Source organism: Lactuca virosa, chromosome 2, assembly GCF_052849685.1.
Source record: "Lactuca virosa cultivar CGN04683 chromosome 2, Lactuca_virosa_CGN04683_v6, whole genome shotgun sequence".
Lineage (NCBI taxonomy): Eukaryota > Viridiplantae > Streptophyta > Magnoliopsida > Asterales > Asteraceae > Lactuca > Lactuca virosa.
In genome coordinates, this window is record NC_136427.1 from 101,386,022 (window position 1) to 101,404,810 (window position 18,789).

The window sequence follows — 18,789 nt, forward strand, 5'->3', positions numbered from 1 at the left end:
GTTGTTTAATTTAGAAAAACACAAACTAGAAAAATTTTAAACTTGGTTGTTCAAATTTAAGATCTAACATGATATTTGGATTATACGGGAAAAATAAAAACTTTTGGATTAAAGTGTTGACTATGTAAGATTAAAATAGAACAATTGGATAAGAGTAATATGTAATATCGTTGCATGATTAAAAGATATCAGATTATACACTTTTGAATTCAAACATTTTTGTTTCCATTTCAACCAAATGCTTCGATTGATGCACTCAAGCCAGTCATTAAATGTTGGATTTCCTGGTGTGTCAGCCAGTCGTTATTTAATACTTTGTTAGGTGTTTTGTCGAGTTTAGGGTTTATTATGTGAAGGAGTTACCCTTTTCTTTACTTCATTTCTTGATCTAATACTTTGCTTAGCTTCTTGCTGATGCTCTTTTGTTTCCTCTATAAACCTATCGCTAAATCTTTTTTGGTGCTTTCCACTTTTCAACTATGCATGTAACGGTTCAGACGTTCAGTGCATGTTAGATTGCCTTATAAAATGAAATACATAATTAAGATGACGAGTGTTCACAAAATTCTCTAAACTTGCACCTAATAAATGATGGATATTAGTTCTCATAGTCATAACAACCCGATAATATTACGATAAATAGTATTCTCCTTTTATATTACACACAAGAACAAAAATGAAATAGATCTGAAAAGATATTAAATTGAGAGACTTGTGTTCTTAATTAGTTAATAGTTTAATTAACTAATAGTAATAAATGGAATATGGAATATTCCATAATGATTTTAATTCATTAGATAATTATTATTATATTTGATAGTTATCTCTAGGGTTTCAAATCACCTCCCTATAAATAGAGGGCTCCAAATCCAGGTTTGAAACTTGTGAAAATACCTCTCAGTTATCAAAAGTTCAGAATCCTCAAAAACCCTAAAGAATCCCGAATTGTTATTCCCACATCGTGGTCGAAGAACATAATTGAGATCTAGATTGTGTTTGAAGCTTATAGTTCGAGGGTTGCTTGGATCTGTTTCTTGTTAATCTCTTGGATGCGTTTTCAGAAGAGGAACTCTCCTTTGGGTTCTCTAGTCCAATCAACTGGCTCGTCAAAAGAAGAAACCTACAAAGAAATCAAAAGAATGTCTTTTTTCTATTGAGTTCTAACAATTTGCATAGATTAGTTGAGTTTAGATCCATATATTTCAAGTATTATATCAAATTTTTTGTTGTTTCCGTTTCCATTTTGTTTTTTTAAATGAGACTCGAAACTCATCAGTGGTATCAGAGCCCTGGTTAACTCAAGTATATTACACTTAGACTTTGTCCTTTGAGTATTTTAGGGATTGTATGTGTAGGTTTTCTGTTTTAAATCGTTTTAAAAGTCTAGAAATTTTCCTTGATTAGTATTGAATCTGTTTATGTTTAAAAACAACAATTTTGGTCGTTCTGCCTCTTTGCTATGACGTGGCTGGTCCTCCACCACATCATGGTATCTACATGGATCGCCACCGAATTCATCGCCACGTCGTGGTCACCTCTTGACCACGTCGTGGTTTGCATCTAAGAACCTAAAAAAATATTTTAATTAAAATTTGTGTTTTTTGTGTGCCACAATGTGGCAGATCTTCCCCAACGTCATGGAACCTGAAGTTCCAGATTCTTCAAAATTCGTTTTTATTTTTTGGTTGCTCATATTTTCCAATTTTAACCACATAAAACTAGTCTTTATACTAAAAGATATAGTTACATTCGATTTAATTATCTGATGAATTAAAAGAAAAAAGATTATAACTCTTAACTTAATTGTTGACTTTAAGTCAATAGAATTAAAACATATATAAACCTCAATTATGTTATATATATATATATATATATATATATATATATATATATATATATATATATTTATTTTTTAAAATAGTATTTATATGTATAACAATAAAATAAACATTGGATTCTCGCATGTTTCTTAATATGCATTTGTAGTCTTACCACAACTAGGCTCATCCACTTTATTTCTATAAGGGAGGTTTAAGGTAGGACTCTTTGATTCCCAATGAGGTCGGCTTTTAAGTGTCATTCATTGCTTGCCACCCTCATTGCCTTCTTGCGTTTGAAATGGCATTACCGAAAGGGTTTGATAGCAGAATGGTGCAAAGTTAAAAGTATTAACTCTATAAGTAATAAAGCCAAATCATGTTATATATATATAATGTGAATCTTATGCTTCCCATGCAAATTACGTCTTGTGGTATGTTCTTGTTGACGTAAGCATGTGTGGTTTACCGACTTGTCAAAACAATAACACAGTCAAATAAAAATATATGTTGATCACGATTCTTAAGTGTCACTTGAGTCGAATCTCATTGTAACTTCGCATGGTCAATTCACCATTTGGATTCATGATCCTTAGCTGATATGATTAACATGCTAATGACATAAGTCAATAAATCTCATTTTATAAGAACCTCATATAGATTGAGATCGACAATAGTTTGTCCACCTAAATAACTTCATCTTGTAGCGTTCAGCTAATCCACTTTACATTGTGAAGCCAAATATGGATCCTAGCCTTTTGATTAATAATTAGTTATCGGGTAATTATAATAAAACAATTACTGATCAAACTAATTTTGCTTGTTTTCTTAATTGATGTCAAATGGCTCGTGTGCTACTCCTCCTCCTCCTGCACCAACCACTTCATCAAACTTCTCTCTACTCCAACTCCTCTCGCGATATAAGCTCACTGGTCCAAACTACCTAAATTAGATTCTTAACCTAAGAATTATTTTACGATACGAAAAGAAGGAGTATGTCTTGGACGAGTATCATGAAGAAGATCTTCCTAACGATGCTACTAAAGATGAAGTAGCCACACATGAAAAACATTGCTATCACTCGATTGAAGTCTCATGTGTAATGTTGGCAACCATGAACAAGCAGCTCAAGGACACGTTTCAAGAGCAAGCTAGAACTGATAGATTCGAGGTGATGCAATTTATTCTTGGTTGCAAGCAATAGGAGAGTGTTTTTATGAGTGCCTATATGTTAAACTGAATGGTTACTTTGATAGACTTGATTGTCTTGGCTTCCCATTTACTCAAGAATTGGCTATTGATGCCATTCTTAAGTCTCTGACTAGTGTGTACAAGTAGTTCACTATGAGCTACTATGTGTATGGTTTACAAAAGATTATTGTGGAGCTTCATGAGATGCGCAAGATATCTGAGGAAAGCATTGTTCCACCTAAAAACACAAGTTTAACAGATCCTGTTATGGCTATTATGGAAAGTGGTGTCAAGAGAAAGAGGTCCTCTCATCCCAATTTCGAGGGAAAAAGGAAAGGGAAAGTTGGTGATTCCAACCCTAAGAAGGACATTTATGACATACCTCCAATGAATGACACTAAAGAAGCTATTTGTTATTATTTCCAAGATAAGGACCATTAGAAACCTAGCTGCCCTTAGTATCTGGACGATCTTAAGAAGAACAAGGCCAACGGTGTTGGAATTTCAAGTATGTTTACAATTGAATTACCTTCTAGTTTTTCAGTTGTTTTAAAAGATTGTTGCTATTCACTTACATGGAAAGAAACATTATTTCATTTTATGCATTGTGACTGGATGGTTTTACTTTTGGATTTGATAATAATGATGCTTCTATTTTGGTTTACAAAAATATTGCTCCTTCTTTTAAAGCAAGTCCTTGAAATTATATATATGAATATGTGATTGGTGTAAGTAGAAACGATAACTTAGTCATAAAGATTGGCTCATCTACGTTGGATAAATCATGTATTTGGCTTGCTCATCATGGCCATATAAATAAGAAGAGAATCGCCAAGTTCCAGACGGATGGAATCTTGGAACCATTTAACCTAGAGTTTTATGGAGATTGCAAATCTTATTTTCATAGGAAGATGAAAAGTCTCCTTTCATAGGTAACTATGAGAGAGGGATAGATCTGTTGGACATCATCCATTCGTATGTATGTTGTCCGTTCAAACATATCAGCAGACATGGTGAAAGATACTATGTCACATTTACTGATAGTATCAATAGATATGGATATATTTACTTGATTAAACATAAGTTTCAAAACAAACATCCAGGTGACAACTCACCATCTATTAAGTAGCAAAACACGAACTTCAAACGAGTAGTACTACGTCTAAAAAGATGAATTTTTTTATCTTCAGCCATTTTTCCCATAAATCTTATTTCAGTTAAGAACTTATCACGTTCCTAACTTTTTCCCCCAAAAAGGCCTAAACTGTTGTGGATAAGGTCAAATTAGTGAAATCCCAGCATTACCACTAATAAACCTTTAGATGTGTCACACCCCGCTAAAGCGGAAACACGAGGCACGGCAGTATAAAGGGTTTCATAGCAAAAGTTAAAAGACAACACCAACCATAGTTTAAAAATCATTACAAATTTACAATGGGTTTGAACAAATTTTTAAAAGAAATTACGATGTAAACTGAAATACAACACATGCGAATGCTCCTAAAAGTGATGTATCCCTAAGTGCCACTTACTCGATGATTCCTGAAAAAGCATGTAAAACGAGCGTCAACTATAAAAATAGTTGGTGAGTACTCACAGGTTAAAAATAATATTGGTTTCATTAATCGTAATCAAAGTTTTAATAGAAGTTTCCATAAATAAGGTATATTGTTAAAATGAGTAAATAAGTTTGTATAAACAAAGTTCATTGTCATCATGAGAGATAAAGTATGTTGCCCAAATGAGATGCAACGTTCATATTCTCATGGGAAATAAAGTTTCCATAAATAGAAATATATTGTAAATGAGTAAATAAGTTTACATAAACAAAGTCCGTTGTCATCATGAGAGATAAAGTATGTTGCCCAAATAAGATGCAACGTTCATATTCTCATGGGAAATAAAGTTTGTTGCTAAAACGAGATACAAGGTTCGTATGTGCATAATGATTATACCATGAGTTCATAACCCAAGCCTAATGACCGAGGGTGCCCTCTTCTATGTCTACCGCTAACATAGGGAAATATGGTAAAATGCACTCAAGCGAATCGTGCGAGTGAGCAGTTGTCTACCTCCTAATAGCGTTATCCATAATAACCATAGGCTCAAATGAGTTAATGAGTTGTGTGAATTGATTCCAGGGACTTAAACGCGATAAGGCCTCATGAATTAACAGTAGCATACACATACATAGCAACAATTAGCAACCAAGTTTGATACAAGTCAAATTAAATACAACGAACATAAATAGTTTAAGACATGCTTTTCCACCCCAAAACATAAAAACCGAAAATAGGGTGAGTCGTGAATACTCACAATGCATTGAGATGATGAAAATGATGCCTTGAACAATACTGAGCAGACCTTGGCCCAATTGCCCAACTTGTTGCAGACAGCTGAGGCAGGAATGAAGGGTAAAAGTATACCCTCCACGCCTACAAGTGCCCCTGTGTTGGCTATTGGACAGGGAAAGGGGGAAAAGAGGAAAGGTCCTCCCAAGCAAAACTGGAAGAGCAAGGCTCAAGCTGGGTCGTCTAGTAATGGCCCAAAGGCTAAGCCCAATGGTTCCACTCCCCATGTTTCTGATCCAAAAGTGGTCGTTTGCTTTTACTGCAATCAAAAGGGGCATTGGAAGAGATCTTGCCCACAATATCTGCAAGATATCAAGAATGGCAAAGTGAAGCCATCTTCGGCAGGTATTTACACTATTTCTGCTAATAACTCATTATCTTCTCGTTCATGGGTCCTTGATACAAGATGTGGTCTTCATATCTGTTCTGATTTGCAGGGACTAAAGGAAAGTGAGGAGATAGAGCGAGGAAGGATAAACTTGATCATGGGAAACAGAAAGTCTTCACCAGTGACCAAGATCGGAGTTTATCAGCTTCTGCTTAGCAATGATGTTAGATTAGATTTAATAAATTGTTGCTATTCGTCTGAGATGACGAGAAACATTATTTCATTTCATGCATTGTTCAGACAAGGTTTCAAATATTATTTTAATGATTTGAATGGTTCAATTTCTGTTTATAAGAATGGTGATTTTATGTTTGAAGCTTTACCTTGTGATGGTGTGTATGAAACAGTGACTTGTGTTGATAGCTTAGGAAATAGTGTACTTAATATTGACTTGTCTAATAGTGTAGACAAGGCATGCTTGTGGCATTGTCGTCTTGGACACATTAACAAGAAACGCATAGCCCAACTCCAAAAGGATGGAGTGCTGGAATCATTTGACCTAAAATCAGATGATATGTGTGAATCTTGTCTTTTGGGAAAGATGACAAAATCACCATTCATAGGATCTTGTGAAAGAGGTGAAGGTCTGTTGGATCTCATACACACAGATGTGTGTGGGCCCTTCAGATCAACTACAAGAGATGCTAATCGATTCTATGTGACTTTTACTGACGATTATAGCAGATATGGATATATCTACTTGATCAAGCATAAGTCAGAAACTTTTGAAAAGTTCAAAGAGTTTAAGCATGAAGTCGAAAATCAATTGGGCAGAAAGATAAAGATACTTAGATCTGATAGAGGCGGGGAGTATCTTAGTATCGAGTTTAACGACTATCTGAAAGAATGTGGGATAGTCTCACAATTGACTCCTCCTAGGACACCACAGTTAAATGGTGTAGCTGAGAGGCGTAATCGAACCTTGTTAGACATGGTTCGTTCTATGATGAGTCAGGCTTTGCTTCCCATTCACTTCTGGGGGTATGCCTTAGAGACAGCCGCCCACATCCTCAATCTTGTCCCTACAAAGAAGGTTGCCAAAACACGTCACGAAATGTGGACAGGGAAAGTTCCCTCGTTAGCGCATATTAAAGTCTGGGGTTGTGAAGGTTTCGTAAGACGAGAGACTCACGACAAGCTAGCAGCTAGATGTGAGAAATGTGTTTTCATTGGTTACCCAAAGCAGTCTTTTGGATATTTGTTCTACAGGCCTAGTGATAATGTGGTCTTTGTAGCACGAAGAGGAGTCTTTCTTGAAAGAGAGCTCATATTCAAAGAGGACAGTGGGAGCACTATTGACCTTGAAGAAATTCAAGAGTCAGCCAATGAAGGAACCTTAGATGACACTAGCACTCAACCAGAGGAAACAGTTCCTGTTGAACCAATCGATAACTCATTACCTCTTAGAAGATCCACTAGGGTGAGTGTGTCACCTGAGTTGTATGGTTTTCATATTACTTCAGATGGTGACACATTCATAAGTGACAGAACACTGGTAAACTTAGATGAACCAATCACTTATAAGGAAGCAATGGCAGGCCCTGAGGCTTCCAAGTGGAAAGAGGCAATGGACAGCGAGATTAAGTCCATGTATGACAACCAAGTTTGGAATTTGGTTGATAGTGCACCAGGTCGTAAGACAGTTGGGTGCAAATGCATCTTCAAGAAGAAGACAGACATGCATGGAAATGTGCACACATTCAAGGCTCGACTAGTTGCAAAAGGTTTCACTCAAACTCCAGGGGTTGACTATGATGAGACCTTCTCGCCAGTGGCTAAGATTAAATCTATTAGGATATTGCTCGCCATAGCTGCCTTTCATGATTATGAAATCTGGCAGACGGATGTCAAAACTGCTTTCCTTAATGGGAAGTTGGCTGAAGATGTTTACATGAGTCAGCCAGAGGGTTTTGTTGATGCAAAGTTCCCCAATAAAGTGTGCAAGCTTGAGAAATCCATTTATGGATTGAAACAAGCATCTCGCAGTTGGAATCTTTGCTTCCATGAGAAAGTCAAAGAGTTTGGTTTCTCTAGAAGTGAAGATGAGTTATGTGTGTATATCAAGGCTAGTGGGAGTATAGTAACTTTTCTGGTGTTGTATGTCGATGACATATTACTCATTGGTAACGACGTTCCAACCTTGAAAGAAGTTAATTCTTGGCTTGGAAAGTGTTTTGCCATGAAAGACCTTGGAGAAGCTGCCTATATTCTTGGGATTAGAATATTGAGAGATAGAAAGAAGAGACTAATTGGACTTAGTCAGAGCACATATTTGGATAAGGTACTAAAGAGGTTTAGTATGGAAAATTCCAAGAAAGGAGAGCTACCTATCCAGAGCAATACCAAATTGAGTAAGACTCAATGCCCGAGTACAAATGAGGAAATAGATGACATGAGTCGTGTACCTTATGCTTCCGCTGTCGGATCGATCATGTACGCTATGACATGTACTCGCCCTGATGTGGCATTTGCTTTGAGCATGGTCAGTCGCTATCAGGGAAACCCAGGTAGAGCTCATTGGATAGCAGTTAAGAATATACTCAAGTATTTGCGAAGGACAAAGGACTGGGTCCTTGTGCTTGGTGGCAGTGATACTTTGAGAGTAGATGGTTACAGTGATGCCAGCTTTCAGACGGATAGAGATAACTTCCGTTCTCAGTCGGGCTGGGTGTTTTTACTGAATGGAGGAGCAGTTACTTGGAAGAGTTCCAAGCAAAATACGGTGGCTGATTCTACTTGTGAATTAGAGTACATAGCAGCAAGTGAAGCGTCGAAAGAAGCAGCTTGGTTGAGGAACTTCATCGGGGATCTCGAAGTTGTTCCAATCATCCAGGAGCCTATGGAACTGTTCTGCGATAATGAAGGAGCGGTTGCCTTGACAAAGGAACCGAGAGATCATGGTAAAACCAGACATATCGACGGAAAGTACCATTTCATCAGACATAGAGTAGAAGAAGGCCATCTTATAGTAAAGAGGGTGTCATCTGAAGATAACCCAGCAGATCCCCTCACAAAGGGTCTGAGTAGGGCTAAGCATATTCAGCATGCTCGGAGCATAGGACTGAAAGATGATATTAGTTTTAGTAGTTAGATTAGTTTTGTTCTGAAACTTGTAACAAAGTAAATGTAATTGACTTTTGGTGATTAAATAATAAAGTATTATTTATAAGTTTGGTTTCTGCCTTTTGTCAATTGTTTATTATTGTGTTTCATTTTTGCATGTTTTACTTCCCGAATAATAAGATTATTCAAACTCCACAGTCGCTCGTACTTTTGGAAGTAAGTAGTGAATCAAGACTGTCATGAACTGGATTGTAGATTGTGTAAAGGATAGACATGGCAATAGAATTGTTGCAACATTCATGAGTACTCAGAAATTGAGATTTGAGTATTGGATAAACCCTCGCTCAGAGTATCACTTCATGGAATTCATCACGAGTAATACTGAGACGATAATATCTTATAATCTTGAAACGAAGATATATGAGTTGTAATTTACAAGTCGGTCATGCATTGGTGATACGAAAACGCATCAGTAACTTGGTGTTATAAAACGTATTGTCATGTATAATTTGATGAGTAAAAGATACAAGCATATGAGTCAACGTTTATTCGTTCCTTTTGCCCTAACAGGAAAAGCGATATCTGTGGGCCCCTCGATGATTTGGTGTTGACTTATGTGCTGGGCCCAACCAGGACTAAATTGATGTGTTCAATTAGAAGTCCTACATCATCACAAATCAGAAATCGGGAAACATAGATTCTAGATAAAGATATTGATTACATTCCATGTCTTTTGTCTAGGGATATCTAGCAGAACGAAGGATTATATGATCACTTATCTTAGGACACGTAACTGACTGGGTCAGAGTTCGGCAGAAGCTTTTGGAAGCTACAATTTGCTGGTCCAATTTAGAAGGCATACTAGCAATTATAGTTACAGACTTATCCAAGTGGGAGACTGTTGGATTAGGTGTCTAAGCCCATAACTATAATTGGTATGTACTTGAATTGATAGCAGCACAGTCCTTTTGGGTTGCCCTCAACCTAGCAACTGGACAAGGAAATTATGAAAGGAGAGATATTAATTTATAAGATTAATAAATTAATATGTAAATGATTTATTAATATGTTAATGGATTAATATATTAATTAGAAATCATTATGTTTAATTAATAGTTAACCAGAAATTAATCAGAATTAATTTTGGGGTTCAAAGAATTAATTATAAAGTGCAAAGACTAGTTCGCAATTAACTAATAGTTGAGTGGAACGTTCCAGAACCCCCTTGGAAGGAGGTGGACGAAATTCTTAGGGGAAACCCTAGAGATTTCGTCCAAGGGGTCCAAATAAGGACTTTGGATCTTGCTTAGGCCCTAAGCAAAGGATAACTAGGGTTTTCCCTAAACCCTAGATCCCTCAGCTATTTAAGGAGCCTCCTGGCTCACATTTGAGGTCACTGATTTCTTTGGAAGAAACCCTAAGGCCGAAATTGCATACTCTCTCCATCCTCTCTCCTCCAAGTTTCCTTCTTGCTAGTTCTTGGGTGTGATTCCATTAGAGGCATTACATTTGTGGTGCTAAGCTTCTAAGAAGATCAAGATCAAGATCAAGAGGATTATCAATTGTTTGCTATAACAATTGAAAGGTATGTAACTCCTAAACCCTAGTTTGTTAATTTCGAAATTAGCCTCTCTTCTCTAGGGTTCTTGTTTTGCAATTCAAAGTTATATGTTCAATAGTTAAAACATAGATCCAAAGTAGGTTGCATGTGAACTTAGGAATTGTTTTCTAGGTTATTTGGTTTACCTGAAACCCATTAAATTCTAGTATAACCGTTTCCAGCCTCACATTAACCTTCCTTAATTAAGCATAGTTGGCCAGGCTATACTTAATTAAAGTCCAATAATGCGTACTCGAATTAGTTATACCAGTAGTATGTTCTATATTTTAAAAACGTTTAGAAAATTTTTGGCTATAGTTGTGGTTCTCCAAAGGAAAACCGGTATTCTCTATAACCTTCGGCTCTGATACCATTTCTGTCACACCCCGCTAAAGCGGAAACACGAGGTGTGGCAGTATAAAGGGTTTCATAGCAAAAGTTAAAAGACAACACCAACCATTGTTTAAAAATCATTACAAATTTACAATTGGTTTGAACAAATTTTTAAAAGAAATTACAATGTAAACTGAAATACAACACATGCAAATGCTCCTAAAAGTGATGTATCCCTGAGTGCCACTTACTCGATGATTCCTGAAAAAGCATGTAAAACGAGCGTCAACTATAAAAATAGTTGGTGAGTACTCACAGGTTAAAAATAATATTGGTTTCATGAATCGTAATCAAAGTTTTAATAGAAGTTTCCATAAATAAGGTATATTGTTAAAATGAGTAAATAAGTTTGTATAAACAAAGTTCATTGTCATCATGAGAGATAAAGTATGTTGCCCAAATGAGATGCGACGTTCATATTCTCATGGGAAATAAAGTTTCCATAAATAGAAATATATTGCAAATGAGTAAATAAGTTTACATAAACAAAGTTCGTTGTCATCATGAGAGATAAAGTATGTTGCCCAAATAAGATGCAACGTTCATATTCTCATGGGAAATAAAGTTTCCATAAATAGAAAATTTATTGCAAATAAGTAAATAAGTTTACATAAACAAAGTCCGTTGTCATCATGAGAGATAAAGTATGTTGCCCAAATAAGATGCAACGTTCATATTCTCATGGGAAATAAAGTTTGTTGCTAAAACGAGATACAAGGTTCGTATGTGCATAATGATTATACCATGAGTTCATAACCCAAGCCTAATGACCGAGGGTGCCCTCTTCTATGTCTACCGCTAACATAGGGAAATATGGTAAAATGCACTCAAGCGAATCGTGCGAGTGAGCAGTTGTCTACCTCCTAATAGCGTTATCCATAATAACCATAGGCTCAAATGAGTTAATGAGTTGTGTGAATTGATTCCAGGGACTTAAACACGATAAGGACTCATGAATTAACAATAGCATACACATACATAGCAACATTTAGCAACCAAGTTTGATACAAGTCAAATTAAATACAACGAACATAAATAGTTTAAGACATGTTTTTCCACCCCAAAACATAAAAACCGAAAATAGGGTGAGTCGTGAATACTCACAATGCATTGAGATGATGAAAATGATGCCTTGAACTACGTTCCACGTGTACCACTACCGATTCCTACAATAATGGTATTCGCTAGTGAGTCTCTAATCGAAATCTAACACTACTATACTTACTACTATAATAGAATTATGCCAATATTGTGTCAAAATTTAATATTGATAATTTACAAACATTTTTCTGAAATGGTGAAATTTTATAGCTCATGTGATTAAGACAATTTTGGATATTAATTTCCAGATTTTTGTAATATTAATTGAGGGTATTTCAACACATTTAAATGTGTTTTAAGCTCTTAAAAAGCCAAAATATTATCAAACAATTTCCAAAAATTCTCAAACTTTGCATTTTCATTCTAAACGCAGTAGAGGTCTTCCAGAAATTTTCCCCTGAATTTTTGATGTGATTAACTATTTTTCCCAATTTTTAAGCCTTCATAACAATATAAATTCGTGAAAAATAGGATCCAGATGATAAAAATTCCCAAACTTTTTATAATACTGCTATTAGACATACTTAAGCTGGGAAAAATATAAAAATTAATTTCTAAACTGTTTAACCCAATTTTATGATTTTTGTGCATTTATTCTAATAAAAATGGATTTAAGTGTATTTAATCTTGGGAAAATAGATGAAAAATAGCATACAGAAGAGAAAAATTATCAACATTTTTATGTAGCATTCTAATATATTATAAGGTGTTCTAGCAAATTTTCATGAATTTTGGATGAGTAAAACTATTTTTCCTGTTTTTAGTCCATTATAAACACAAAAATATCATGAAAAATAGATATACATTTTGAAAAATTCCCAAAATATTTTCCTGAGTCTTCCACATAGGGTAGAAGCTGCGAAATATATTAGATACTCTTTTTATATTCCCTAATGTGGTTTTATGATTTATTAGAGCTAAACAAAAAGAAAATTAAAAACCATATTAAACAGTAACAAAAGTCATTGAAACTTCATGGGAGATGTTTATTAACTTAAAGGATCATCCAAGAATTGTTACAGAATTTATTTACTAGCGTAAGTATTTTATATGATTTAACACTCTATTTTCTTATTATTTTCATATAAAAATAAAGAAAATATATATTGCGCTGAAAATTTCCAGAATGCATCTTCATACAATTTAATAACAATGAAAAATTGTTTTCTTATTTTTGATGTTGAAAACCATGCCTAAAGGCTCAATAAATTATAGAGAAAACTTGGTTCTTGTGATTTATGTAAAGATTATTGATATTACTTTGAGAATTATTGCAACATGTTACAAACACTTTTGAATCAAGATCTTTTTGTACCTATTAATACATGATATTAAGAGTTCAAAATAATTTTTGAATGATTTTTAGTGATGAATAAGTCCTTTGAACATGCAACACAAAACAAATGTTCATAAGGAAAGTGCTGTTTGAGCAACAGTTTTGTAAAAGTTGTTAAAAATAGAAATATTGGAATTTTCCAGTAAGGTCAGATGGGTTTGAAAGCTAACTCTAAATATTATATTTCAGAAAAAGAATCACGAATTTTGGTTAAGAAATGAGTGAGATATGTCAGTTTAAAGTCAGGTAAAGAAATCTGGCAGATTGCATGCATGATGATTGGTTAGAAAAGTGAGTTTTCATCATTTCCTTGAGTAAATATTTTGAAATATTTTAAATATATCATGATAAACTCATATTTTAGCCATGTTTCCAGAGATCAAAAGATTAAAACTTATCAAAATGTATACATGCATTTATGAACAAAATTTTGTTTCTCAAAAACTCTTAACTTGAGTTTAATGTTTTAGTCCTTAAAAATCAATTTTTGCACTAAGATCATAAACATGCAACCTTGTTTATCATACATGCATGGTGTTAGAACACATCCATGATGTTCTAAAAACCATTTTAACAAAAAGAAAACAAGTTTGAAGAAGATGAAGAAGTAGAAGTCGGTTTTTGAAGTAAAATGCACATGCATGACTTAAATCATTGTTGTGGATCTTCAAGAGATGTATGTTCTTTACCTTAAATTTATTTGTGGCTTGAAAACCCCTTATGAATCTCCATAATTTCGTGGTTAAGAGGCTGTGGTTGTGGTGTTTGGAGAAAAAAATTAGAGAGAAGGTAGAGAGAGTTTTCTAGAGAGAGAAAGAAGAGAGATGTGTGTATGTTGGAGAATGAGAGTGTGAGAGAGAGATATGGGGAAGGAGAGAACGAAATTTAGGGGAGGAGAGGCTCCCTCTCTCTTTTTTCTTTTATAAAAATTCAAATCTTTTATAAAAATATCCAACTTTTTATAAAATGTGCACCTTAACCTAGTTTTTATGCATAAAACTCTTGATTTTTGACTTATAAATCAAGGGTAAATGTTAATAACTAAATCTTTATTTTTCAATGATTGTATTTCATAATAATTATTATGATAAGATAATATTATAAGGTTCATAATTGTTTTTATAGGATTTTTAAGGTTAAAGTTTATAAATATGAGTTTTTAGGGCTTTTAGGGTTTTTAGGGTTTTTCGGATTTTGCTAAACTTTAGATATCAAGGTAGATTGAATTTTGGAGGAATCAAATTATTTTTGAGTCTTATAACTCTTTTATAGTTATAAATAATGTTTTTAATTCCTTTTTGTCGGTTTATTGGCATTTATATGTAGTGGTTCCGAGATTCAAGTGAACTTGAAGAACCAAGTATACTAGTCATAGTTTCAACTTTGACTTAAGTTCCACGAGACTCCGACCTAATTTTTACCACTAGGTCAAGTGCATAATGTGTGTATATGATTCATGAAAAGGTGTTCGAGTCAAAGAGTGACCCGTATATGGATAGCCTCTACAGTTAAGTAGTTGTAGAATTCACATATCAATATGAAATCTAAGTACATTATCCATTATTTCTAATTGTTTCCAAGTTCCTAGTAGGTTATAACTTAGCTTCTAGTTACTAAGTCTAGTATGTGTCGTGCCTGTACGTGCAACTAAGTTTAGTCAAATCTAGAACCGACTCGAATTTTGACGGTTGTCACAAGATGATTCGTAGTGTTAGTTGCGATATCCATCACGAAAAGATGGTTATATATTACGAACTAAGTTTTAATGTAGTATTTGATTCAAAAGCTAACTTTTCCATTCACATCATATAAACCCTTTCGTGAAGTGAAAAAAATAACTAGGAACAGATTTCTACTGAAAACCAATCTTCAATTGATTTGTAAGAATAGTTGTGAAATGACTTCTAAACTAATGAACGTATATTCTAAATCTCGAGAGAGTCTAGTATTTTATTTTTTTAAAGGAAGATGCAACTAAGATTTCACATAATACATGTCGCCTATACCGGATATAATCAAATCTTCCATCTTTGATACGGAGCGTTGGATCGTTTTTGTTGTACACCGTCAGATTGGAAAACTAATTCCTATATGAGAAATCCCTCACCTCTCTATCTTATCACATCTCCCTTTTCTCTCCCATCTCTCCCACTTAGAATCTTTCTTGCTCTCCTCTCGGCTTCTGAGGCAAAGCCACCATCGGAAGCACCCTCCTCCGCAGAACTTCGCCTTGCTGGAAAACTAAGGAAGGTTCCAACAATCGGTTGACACCCTCCTTTCCTCCAAAAACGCACTGGCCCACCTCGGATCAACCACCCTTCATCGAACAACAGCCTTTGACGACCCAATAGTCACAGATCACCGCTGTCCATCGTCGATCGCCACCGTACGCCGTCACCGACCACCGTCATCGGAGACTTTTTGGTCAATATTCTGGCCTAAATTCCAGCAACTCACTATCGTTCAGATTTTCGTAAATTCGTCGATTTCACGCTATGTGTAACGTTCGTGTTTCTCGCTAAACATTAATAAGATGATGTAATAGTTAGTGTCAACAATTGTAACATATTTGACATAATAAAGAAGAATTATGTGAATATTATGTGTTTCATGATTATTATAATATAATAAAATAGGAAAAATTAGCCGAATCGCCCCTAAATCGTAAAAATAAGTGCGCCAAAACACACACACACACACACACACATATATATATATATATATATATATATATATATATATATATATGTATATATATATATATATATATATATATGTGTGTGTGTGTGTGTGTGTGTGTTTTGGCGCACTTATTTTTACGATTTAGGGGCGATTCGGCTGATTTTTCCTATTTTATTATATTATAATAATAATGAAACACATAATATTCACATAATTATTCTTTATTATGTCAAATAGGTTACAATTGTTGACACTATCTATTACATCATCTTATTAATTAGCAAGAAACACGTCATCCCGACCCCGAAAATATAAATTTCGTAGAAATTTGAATCCGTGTGAATTAGATATGATTTTTATAAGATATAAAAGTCAGCCGCGCACAAGGAATGTGAGATGTAAAAAGCTACGACTAGAATGGTTGACTTTTAGTTAAAGCCACCAAAAAGAAAATCGTAGTACACTTTAAAATAAGAATTTTGAGAAAAAGACAGTTGTAGATCTCGACAGTTGTAGATCTCGCCGACAGTTGTAGAAAAAGACAGTTGTAGTACACTTTAAAATAAGAACTTTTAGTTAAAGCCACCAGTAAGAGAGAGTTATGATTTTATCAAAATCATTTAATTTTATACAAATATGGATGAAAAATAAAATCAAAATTAGCTGACGGAGTCTAAACGACAGTTGTAGATCTCGCCGGTAGCTACACGCAGATATAAAGTACGTCAAAAACGGAGTCCGTATGAACAAGTTACAATTTATACTAGCATATTTATGTATTAAAATAAAGTATAAATCATACATATGTATACACACACACACACACATATATATATATATATATATATATATATATATATATATATATATATATATATATATATATATATATATATATATATATATATATATATATATATATCTTTAGAAAGGTATCGACGATGCCGGCATTATAAGACTACTATTGAATACTTTCGACATTAGTTTAGTACAAATATCATAATCTATTTAAAATAGTATTATAAAGGGGTGCTTGGTCGTTTAAATAACTGTAAGGCCGTTTAAGTAACTATAAAGGGTAGTTTTGGAAAATTCAATTACTATAAATATGAGGCTCTAGGCTTTCATATTTCTTGCACCATTCTCTTGATTCAAGAGTCTTTCTCTTCTTATCCCCGTGCATTTCGGTCCCTCGTGATTCGACTTCTCTTTCTGTAGTTTTAGTATAGTAAGGTGAGCACTGAAGCGCTACAAGAATCTTTTTAGAAAAATGATTCAGCGACAATGTTCTGAACACGAAGTTCTAAGTTTTTGCTAGAAACCTTGTAAGTTGAGCTACACCTATTACGCTTTAAGTGTAACTTGTGTTTAAATTCATTATCATTATTATGAACCTATAAACAAGATTTATCATTAATTTCAAGTCGTTATACTAATTGATTTACTTATGGGAGAGGTGTCAAGAATGGTCACATTGGCTTGGTTGTTGGATTTCAAAAAACCTATATGTTGAAATGGTCCTGCCTCCCAACTGTCCTACCTGGCTGATCCTTACTTGATATATCTTGAAGTAGACTTTGAATTAATGATGAATCTAGACTAATAATTAGTCGCAATAAATATTATATTAAGACTTAGTGATAATGATACTAGGTTACATAAAACGAAAAGACAGTTTCTTGAAGCGAAGCGTTGTCCGAATTTCAAATAATCACTTTAACAAGTGAGTGCGTAGTTACTTTCATCTTACACATAGATATGAAGTATTTAATATAAACTACAGGCTATATGTGCCTATTATATGTGTTTTTGATATCTATGTTGGATGAACAATTTATACATGTTTTACTTGATTTAAACTGTATATATGTATTTTATACCTACAAATGGAAAGGGCATAATCCAGATTAAACATGTCATGGAATAGTTCAATGAATCTTAAAAGATCTAGGAATTTCATTTAAACCTAATTCATTCAAATTTTGTTTTTCGTGGTGAAACTGGTAAATCGTCATTTACCTACCTTTAAATAATTTGCAATTAGATTACGGCATCCCTCTTCTGAATTGTGAATTATTTAGTTGGATCCTAGCCTTAATATTTCATTTTGGTGTTATATTAAGGATTTTCTTATCTAATCAAAACTTGTCCTTTTTCTTTTTTAGATGTCAACTTCCAATAATGCTTTTGGTTCCTCCAACAACAACTCCAACCACTTCTCGCTCTTGAGCATCTGCTCAAAAGTTACTTTTGATGGTACCAATTATAACGATTGGATACGAAACATCAACATGGCTTTATGCTTCGAGGACAAGGAATATGTGGTCGAAAAGGAGCTGAACGAGATTGATGAAACAAAATCTACTCCTGAAGAAATAATTAGGTATAGGAGAAACTGTAATGATGCTACCAAAGTGTCATGCATCATGGTGGCTACTATGACTCCTGAGCTACAAAGGTTCTATGAGGATTATTGGACGTATGAGATGAACAAGGATTTGATGGAAAAGTACCATCAATGAGCTCGTCAAGAGAGATACGAGAGAGTAAAGTCCCTCTTTACTAGCAAGATGAAGGACGGAGAGTCTGTCACGACCCACTTTCAACGCATGCAACGTTATATGGATCGTTTGCTGAAACTCAATGTGAAATTCGATTAGGAATTGGCTATTGACATAGTCTCGCACTCATTGCCCTGCTGTTATGATCAGTTCATTATGAATTATCGTTTGAACAAGGAGGAAACCAAAATTGAGTCAACTTCAAAGCTTTCTGAGAACTGCTGAAAGTGGAATGAAGGGAAAGAGTATTGCCTCCACTCCTGCTACTGCTACTCCCATCTTGGCCATTAGGAAAAGGAAGGGGAA